The sequence below is a fragment of the Perca fluviatilis genome, chromosome 6 (genome assembly GCF_010015445.1).
Source record: "Perca fluviatilis chromosome 6, GENO_Pfluv_1.0, whole genome shotgun sequence".
In the NCBI taxonomy this organism is placed as follows: Eukaryota; Metazoa; Chordata; class Actinopteri; order Perciformes; family Percidae; genus Perca; species Perca fluviatilis.
Genome location: NC_053117.1, coordinates 33,769,116 through 33,779,006, shown reverse-complemented (window position 1 = coordinate 33,779,006; position 9,891 = coordinate 33,769,116). Strand labels below are relative to the sequence as shown.

Below are 9,891 nucleotides of genomic sequence, written 5' to 3'. Positions count from 1 at the left end.
AAAGACCAGACCCAGACATAGGTGGCTCGTGAGCTGGCTAGAGCATGCACCGCTTTTACCTTAACTTTTTACAGTCTATAGTTTTTACTTATGTCAGCTAAGCAAACTCCGTTGATGAAGACCGTGAGATGCTGTTGAAAGCCCTGGAAAAAGCAAGCGCGTGGACTCTTAGTAAATATATTTTCTTATCGAACTATAGTTTCCAAGGAAATTTCAAAAGCATGTCATTACAGTGAGTGCAACAATGTTATGTTATTAAACAAAACAGTTCCCTGCAGTGGTTGGCGGTCTCTAATAGCCAGCAGGGTGCAAAATTAACTTTTTTTTTGGTCCACCAGCTAAATGTTGAATGTTTACCAGCAGCCATTGTTTGTTTGTTTTGGCTGGTGAACCAAATCTACCAGCCACTTTCATATTTTACCAGCATTTGGCTGGTGGATGTTGCTAATTTTGTACCCTGATAGCCAGTTAATAATAATTTATTATCATTTAGCCTACATATCAGGACATAAGAAGCCCTCCAAGTGTAGCCTATCTGCCTGTTTTATTATTTCAATTTACTTTTTTGTCCACTAATGCTTGATGTCATGTTCCTAACTTGCTGTTTGTTGTAACCTTTGTGGTAAAGTGCTTCACAAGCACACTGCATTATTCAAAAACAAAACAAAAATTTATAATAAAATAGTAGCATTATTACTAACTTAGGCTACTTGTCACAAGCAGCAACTCGGCCTGTGAAAACAGCTACATACCCCCTGAAGTTTTGCCTTGTAGGCTTCTTGCAAGGTCTCATGATTTATAAAATATTTAACCTAAAAGTATGCTGGGATACACAGGTGTGGCTCATATGGCTGGGAACATAATCCTCCTGTCCAAAATGAGCCACGTTTTTTGTTACAGATGCTGTAACATTTCTGATTTCTGTAAACTTCAGACTCCACTTCCTGACAGGCTGGTGTAGCTTGCACAATTACAATAATTCACCATGTTGACAAATGGTAAAATGCAATGTAAAACTACAGAAAAAAAGACTAACACACCAAGTCCCGACCGGACAAACCCATTACCACATACTACTGTTCTGCAGAGGCAGTGCAGGGACAAGACTCTCTAATGTTACGTAATATAACGCAATGTTGATAAAAAAGCGCTTTAGAGAGCATTGCCCATAACAGAATTTTTACTATTATGTCTGCATCATCTGCATTAACTTTTCAAATGGTAATTTTCATGAAAGCTTACTTATACATTTTGTAGAAAATTCCACCTGCATGTTGCTCTGAAAATGTATAAATGTATGTTTAAATGTCTTTAAACGTAGGCCCGCATAGTGCAGCTCTCAGTCTCCTGGCTGTCGTCCCGCTGCACTGTGCGACTGTGTTACATCGTCCTGTCGCTAACTGTCATCCACTATCCTCATCAGAGCGAGCGTTTTCCACAGACCTCTCAGGTGTGAGAGATGTTGGGAGGATTCCCTCAGGAGGGAAGTCACACTCCGTTCTCCCTCTGCTGTTTACACCCCTCTTTAATTGCCTCATTCTCAACTGGAAGTGTGTTCTCTATTATCACTTCTAATACACCTCTCAGCACATCCACTCTGGCAAAGTGTCAGCTGCCAAGTTAAGATAGTAACTCATGCATGCAAGGGCAAAACAACAAGAATCTCCTGCTGCTGCAGTCGCTGCTCAGTTATTAATTGATTTTGTAGGCTTACAGTTGGCAATGTTTGATGCAAATGAGGCAACACATAGAGGAAAATGTACAATATCTATTTTCCTTTTGCTTTCTTTTCCCCACATTAATAATCAAGTTATAAAAAACATACCCATTTTTTCCACTTTGTACGCACTGACTTAAGTTATTTTTGCCCCTGGCAATACAAAAACAAAAGTAAAAAAGTTTCTAGGTGTTTTAAAGCCTGGTGTTTGTGTTTCTTGTGCTGCCATGTTTTTCAGTTAATACAACAAGGAAGCAATAATCTTAATATCCTCTAACTGGACAGCGATTCTCAAAACCCCCACCATGACACAAGAAAGTCAAGTTAAAGGATAATTCCAGTGTATATTAAAATTTATTTGAATAAGATCTGAGTTATGAAACATGACCAGACAATCAGACAGTTTTGTTGCCAGAACCAAAAATGAGAACACCCAAAATGTTACTAATAATTCCTCACTGCACAGATAAAATGTGTGCACACAATTATGTGCTGGATGTGAAAAAAAAAAGCACAATATAACTGACTTTATGCTAAAGTGATAGCCACCTAGCTCCGGCAACAATCTTAACACACATTAAAGGACAATTCCGGCGCAAAACGAACCTAGGGATTAATAACAGATGTGTACCCACTCTGTCGTTCTCTGGGACATGTTTTCATGTTAATCGAATGTGTCTGTAGCTTGGAACATGCTAGCGCGGGCCGCTGATTAGCTTACAATGCTAGTATATGGGGCACAGGGACACTCAAATTAAATCGCTATTTAATACCACTAAAAAGGCTCAAAATATCACCACACCTTAACGTTAGCATAATGAGGGTCCCTAAATGTTAACCGAAGCATTGAGAATGTTGTAAGTGTACAGATAGTTTATTGAAAAGAGAGATTATAAAGACGCGTTCATGTTTACATACGGGTGCACAGACACTCCTGTTCGGTGGCCATAGCTTCACAATGTCCGCAGGTACACCACCAGTTTCCCGAAGTATGAGGCTGTGTTGCTGCATTGACTACCGGTAGCTCTCTCTCTCTCGTAGCCCTTTCACAGAGCTCCCGTAGCTCTTCATCAGTATATTCCGGCTCGAAAAGATAAGGACGTTCATCAAATTGAAAGGGTTCGTTGTCGATGTTTTGAAATTCGGTTGAATAATCCGCCATCTCTTTAGTGTCTCTTTTATATCCTGTGGAAGCACTAGCTAGTCTGTTGTTGCGTTCAGTGCTTCTCTTATGCGCTCGGTGCTTTCTTCCGGCAACATCGGACCATGGGAGATTCCACGTTGCACGGCGTTCGGCTAGTCATGACTGGTTTCCAAGATGGCGCCCACATGTAAACATGAATGCGACTGTCTTTATAATCTCTCTTTTCAATAAACTATCTGTACACTTACAACATTCTCAATGCTTCGGTTAACATTTAGGGACCCTCATTATGCTAACGTTAAGGTGTGGTGATATTTTGAGCCTTTTTAATGGTATTAAATAGCGATTTAATTTGAGTGTCCCTGTGCCCCATGTACTAGCGTTGTAAGCTAATCAGCGGTCCGCGCTAGCATGTTCCAAGCTACAAACACATTTGATTAGCATCAAATGTGTGGGTACACATCTGTTATTAACCCCAAGGTTCCTTTTGCGCTGGAATTGTCCTTGAAGTACTGATCTTCTCATCTAACTCTTGGCAAGAAAGAGAATCCGTATATTTACCAAAATGTTGATGTTTTCCAATAAAGAGAAAGTTAGTTTTCTTCTATTAAATTCAATGCAGTCTAAGTTCTCCTGGTTATAGCTTTGACTATAAGGACTACATCTGTGCAAACACCTCCTCTTTCTTATTAGTTTTAGAAAAGCCAAAAAGGGTTAGTAGGAGAGTTTCAGGGTGTTTCCTTCAGGTTATCGCATAGGGATGGGAATCACCAGAGACCTCACGATACTTATGTCACGATAAGATATTATTGCGATTTTAAACATATTGCAATATTCTGCGATATATTGCAATTTATTACTTTTCTTTCCAAATTCAATTTTTTTCCCAATTTCAAATTATGTCCCCAAAAGGAAACTTTGTCAACATCTGTAAAAAGATACATTTCTGTTTGTTCATCTCACTTCAATTTTATTGATACAAAATGGTGTTATAATAATAAATCGATACTTGGCATCTGTATATCGATACAGTATTGCCACGGAAAATATTGCGATGTGCTGTATCTGTATATACTGTTTTTTTGCCCCACCCCTATTGTTGCAGTGAATTACAGCCATCAAACCAGACCCTGGTACATTCATGATAGAGGACTAGAGCTGGGCAATATATCGATATTATATCGATATCGTGATATGAGACTAGATATCGATTTTGGATATCGTAATATGGCATAAGTGTTGTCTTTTACTGGTTTTAAAGGCTGCATTACAGTAAAGTTATGTCATTTTCTGAATTTACCAGACTGGTAACTGTTCTATTATTTGCCTTTACCCACTTAGTCATTATATCCACATTACTGATCAAAAATCTCATTGTGTAAATATTTTGTGAAAGCACCAATAGTCAACACTACAATATCGTCTTTGTATCGATATCGAGATATTTGGTCAAAAATATCGTGATATTTGATTTTCTCCATATTGACCAGCCCTATATAGAACACACCTCTCACATGCACTGTGGACTCTAATGGAGGTTTTTCATAAGGGTGACTCCTCGTCTCCCGCCCCACCACCTTCTTTCTGACTCCTCACTGATTCACTGTGACAATCTGTCGTTGGCCCTTTTTTGTCTTTGATTTCTCGCCTCCATTTTTCTGTCAGACTTGACGTAGAGAAATGTGCCTCAATGTAATTGTGCGCTTATACGGCGTGTAATGGAACATGAAATTAAAGTGCTCCTGCTTATACTGCCCTACAAAGGCAAAGTGCAGTAACTACGCCAACACTGAAACTGAGAAAAATGGCTTCAAAGTTTTCATACAGGCCAGCCAAACATGTTGTAGGTACAATAATGTTGATACTTTTATGTAATACCTTTACAGGAAGGAAAATGTTATACATAAAAAAAAAGACCATTGATATGACCTTTGACCCTAAAAATGTAGATACTGCACTCTGCCTTTGTCTAACCTCAAGCAACTAAAACACTATTACAAAGGCAGAGTGCAGTATCTACAATTGAAATGTGTTAATCCAACTTTCTTTTTTTATTCCTTATACATTTTCATTTGTTTTAATTGGTTTTATGTTTTGTTTATGGATGTTTATAGGTTGAGTGTTGAAAGTGCTTGTTAGTAACCTTCATCCAGTGTATTCAAGAATAGTATTTTGTCGTAATGTCCCTGTTACATTAGTCTTAAATGATTAAATTGTCACTCATTATTTCCCCCAAAACATCCTTATAATTTTACACACAATCAAAATGCTGGTATTTTGGTTTGTGTTTGATTTTATGTTAATTGAAAATTAATTCATTAAATACCAAGGTTACTTATAAAACGGCACTTAAAAATTCATATACATTTAACAACATAACTCAAACAGAATAACAAGAGTGTGTGTGTGTGTGTGTGTGTGTGTGTGTGTCAGCTAGACAACATTATAAAGCAGATGCGTTAGGCACAGTCACAGTATGCTGCCTTACTTTATATGAAAAATTGTGTTGTTGCGTGAGACGGTGTGCATATGTCCATTTCGTGTGTCACAGTCAATTTTGCGAGACATTAAAAAAAAGATGTTTTACTCTGACAACTGAAAATACATATTGACATATTAAAAATATTATTTAGAACGTAGCCTATCTCCATATAAAAAAATACTCATAAAATTAAATGAAACTAGTGTAACCGAGCGTTTCTTATATTGTCTCACTGTTTGGGCTCTAAAATAAAGACACAAAGACGGCACGTCTCACTTAATTCAAATGCTGACAACGGTCAGAAAATACAACGCTTTTTCCACTTCCCTTTTCCCGTCAAAATAAAAGCTCTATGTTTACAACTTCCTCTTAAGCTTCAACTGAGAGATTACCTAATAAAATACATTACAATAGCGTAAGTAATGAAGACAACAAGAAACAAAACAGTTATGACAGCGTTTCCAGAGTGGATAGATGCTAACGTTACTGCCTTCAAGGGGAGCAGGTAAGCTAAAATGGTTTATATGCTAGCAATTTATTGATTTAGGTGTTATTTGCCAGGTTAGGTGTTCATATTTTACCATGTTCCTTACCACTGTCTGGATACTTGCGTTTCAAAGCTAGAGACACTATAAGTTTTCCTCCGGATTGTGCCATGTTTCTCTGGGTTAATGATGTTGGCTTGTTGGTGGTCTGTATCACAGTGTCACCTCGACGCACGCGTTCCTATATAACAGACTCTGTGATAAGGATGCTGCGTGCTGTGGCGGCGGACAGATTGGTAGATTTGAATGTGGCTACAGAGGCAGACCGCAGTATCTACCGCGTCAAAGTCGGGTAAACAAAGGCAGAACGCAGTAACTTCACTTACTGCGGTTTGCCTTGGTACTAGCTACCGAGTCAAAGTCGGGTAAACAAAGGCAGAACGCAGTAACTTCACTTACTGGCGGTTTGCCTGTACTTGCCTACGGATTTTGTAGTTACTGCAAATTTGAGATAGTGATTTCTCTGAAACGGGATACAGTTGAACCAGGAGTTTTTGTCACAAGACGTAGGAGATGTTACAAAGCCCATTTCCACTCTAAACTCAATTTTGACCAAATATGTAGTTACTGCGTTTTGGCTTTGTACGGCAGTATACTCTAAATGTTTCTTCAAAAAAGCAGGAGGTGATTTGTGTATCGGCCATTTTATCAGTGTCAAAATATCCCATTTGTGCTGATTATCGCAGAGATGCTGTAAGTGTTCCATGTTATGGCCGACCTGGGATATTTTCCTTCTTAAAGCGCTAACTGTGGGTGCGTCCTACAATGAAATGTGCAATAAAACGGCACTGCATTACATCTTAATCGAGGGTGCCTACACTGTCTTGGCAAATGAAAGTCTCTCCTTTCCAAACAAGGGGCTGTTAAAGTGGTTTAAATAGAGACAGACAGGCCCCAGGGCCACCGATGTCCTTTGGGATTGTCAGGGTCATCAATGAAACACAAGGCTACACTGGTGCGCTCTTCTCTGACTGTTGCACCCCATTTAATGGCACATTACGATATGGTGAATACATTGGATGTTATACTTCTTCTCACTGATGTTAAACGCTTGCTAAATTGGCTATATGTTACTGCACAGAGGAGAAATTAACACTGCATGACATGTTTTCCACTGCATCCATGTTTCCGTTTCCCTACGCGCCTCTATGCTCTCTATAGAGCTTTGTGCACCTCAGCTTCCACCATTTCCTCTCACACCTGCCCCAACACGGAAAACAACTTTTGATAAAACCTCAACTTTAGGGGCTAGAATCTTTATTTTCCTCTCAAACCCTAAACACAAAGCCCGCAGGCTTCAACACGGGGCCCGCCAAATGTTAGCCCGCCTGCCGTGCCAAGACTAGACAGGCCTTTTGCAAAACTAACACGGCCTCGCGGCGGCTTGTGCTCGTCAGCGGCCGGCTGGTCTCATTGGCTTTATTTATAGTCTGCGCCACAAGACATCTGCTGGAGACGAGACTCTGTCCTCTGTGTCCACACAGCACCACACAGAGGGAGCTTGTCAACGTTTTTTCGAAGGCAAAGTGTTTGCGAGGACTCCGGTCAGAGGAGGGGAGAGACGGCTGCAGCCTCCTCTAATAGGACGGGTGTCCCCTCCGATTGCTTTCTCCGCAGCTCTGATTAACGACACCGGAAGACAGAGGGAGGCTTCACAGTTTGTCGTGTCTTGTGTGTTAGCCGATGTTTACTTGATCTGAGAGCTGTTGTTTGTTTGGTATCTTCAGTCTGGTCGTTGCTCGCCACTATTTTGGGACCCTGACACTTGGATGTAGCTCGGCAGTCGTCTGATGCGGCCTCGCCTTTTCCTCCCCCCTTCTGTGACACACAGAGTTTCTCCTCCTCTCCCATCCTCTTCTCTTCACATCGAGGACGTCTGGATGTCTCTGGCTGACCGTGCTTTAGGCCTTGACACAAAGTGTGGGGGACAGCTCTTTGCTCTTCCTACACAGCAGGGGGTGAAGTCAGACTGCCACAGTGTGAAAATACTCTATTCACATGTTCCTGAAAAGAACCAACCTGAGAAACCCGCCATTACAAAAACATCTTTATGAGGAAACGATACCAAAAACCATATCAAATCAGGTTTTTCCCTATACAGATTGTGAACACTAATATATAATATTTTGCAGCCTAGACTAGGTTAAAATTGAAATTAATTAATTAATTATTAAATAATAATTAATTTAGTTGAAAATAATATCTTTTAGATTTTTATATTACACATGACAGCAATACAGTGACTATATTTTTACATGTCAGGACCTTGATGTCAAGACTTCACCAAATCAAAAAAACATGCTTCTAATTTGGAGGAATTTCATTGGTATTCTGATCACAATAGAGCCTCATTGGGCTCCCTGAGGAACCCCTTCATTAAGTTCTTACAGGGCTATGACGGCTCATCCATGAAACAAGTGTTTCTCTTTCTAAAATGTGTGACTACGCTAAATCCATCAGAAAACAGACACAGTTTGTGATGGTTTTCCGTCAGGTTGCACATAAGAGAAAACTTTGCTCATATTGTGCTGCTAATTCATTGTGAAAAGAAGAGACAAACTACTTACTTTTGCTTCAATTAAAAACTGAAATTGCACTGCCCAGAAATAAGACAAAAAAAATTGGGGAGGAGTTCAAAATATATTACTTTTCATATTAAATGTGGATTTATCACTATGCCCAGAAGTGTGTCTGTTGGGAGTTGAAGTGGATGGACCGAAATCTGCAATGCCTGATAACATTGGCATTCCATGAACACCCGAAAGAGACTATATAAATAAGAGACATTTAGTGTAAGAAGTGTTTTTGACTGTTCCATATATAAAGCCAGTACAATGAATAGAAACCATAAACCTTGTTTGTAGAAAAAAGTCTTGCCAGGAACGTTTGGTGATGCAATGATCTCCAGAATAGGACGGGTGTCCCCTCTGATTGCTTTCTCCACAGCTCTGATTAACGAGACCAAAAGACAGAGATACCCACAAAAATGATCAAATCATAAATAGATAAAATATCAACCATCTGATATTAGACACAAAATATCATACAAAAACAAACCATTTTCTGCTTGGAGGCCATATGTAGAGCAATACATCACAAACTGGGAAAAAAGAAGTAAAACTGAAATGTTGCATCAACAAATGTTCCAGCAATAATGTCTGCATCTATCTTCGTAGCATCTGGGCCACTGAGCTCTTTCTGGGAATGAAATGGCATTGTTGCTTAGTCTCCTTGTACTTCTTTTTTTTTGGGAAAGTTTCATCTGTATAACAATATTGAAAGGCATTAGTCTAAATCCCCAGGCTTCCTTTTACTTTTTTTTTTAAGTCTTAGAAGATACATCTGGTTCCCTATCTTGTAATTCCTGCCTGGATCCCAAAGAAAAGCGAAAACAATTTCTACAGCAGTGGAGGGATTAAGGAGGAGGGCAGTGTGGTTGTTTTAGGACATTTAGCTGCTGCTGGGAATGAGATTAATGCCTCAGGAACAGCAGCAACTGCTGCAATGTGTTGCACTTTTTTGCAGCTGGACGAAACTTCATGGTAATCCTTAATGGATCAGAAATTGTAAGCCCATCCTCACCACTCAGACAAACTGTTTAAGCTTTTTGACACAAAGAGTATGTATGCAGGGTACTTTATTATTTTTATTTCCAGAACAATACCAAAATAAACCCTTTAATATACAACTGTCTGTAGATTAGACCTACATATGCGCTGTTACAGTCATCCTCTTTCTGCAGGGCTACATGGGGCGCAGATTGGTTTTCTTGAGTTTTCCAAAGAAGATTTAGATTTTAAAAATGATGTAATGGTGTGTTTTTCTAAACCAAAAAAATACTTTTTTGGTGTGATTGTTATTTGTACTTCTCTACCTCTCCACATTTAATAATAAATCACCTAAAACAACTTGTTTCAGGCTGGGGCCACATAATCCTGCAGCAGCTCAAATATATATTTGAGATGAAGTGCTGTGAGTGACTGAATGAGCAGGTTTCTTACAT

At 39.4% G+C, this 9,891-nt stretch overlaps 1 long non-coding RNA gene across 1 annotated transcript; it reads right to left on the bottom strand.

Moving 5' to 3' along the window:
- Positions 1-6,472: 6,472 nt before the first annotated feature.
- On the bottom strand, positions 6,473-9,163 carry LOC120561187. The gene is made up of 3 exons (XR_005639570.1): positions 8,946-9,163; positions 8,742-8,836; positions 6,473-7,832 (listed from the first exon to the last, which is right to left on the bottom strand). It is a non-coding gene; the product is annotated as an uncharacterized LOC120561187 (long non-coding RNA).
- Between the last annotated feature and the right edge of the window lie 728 nt (positions 9,164-9,891).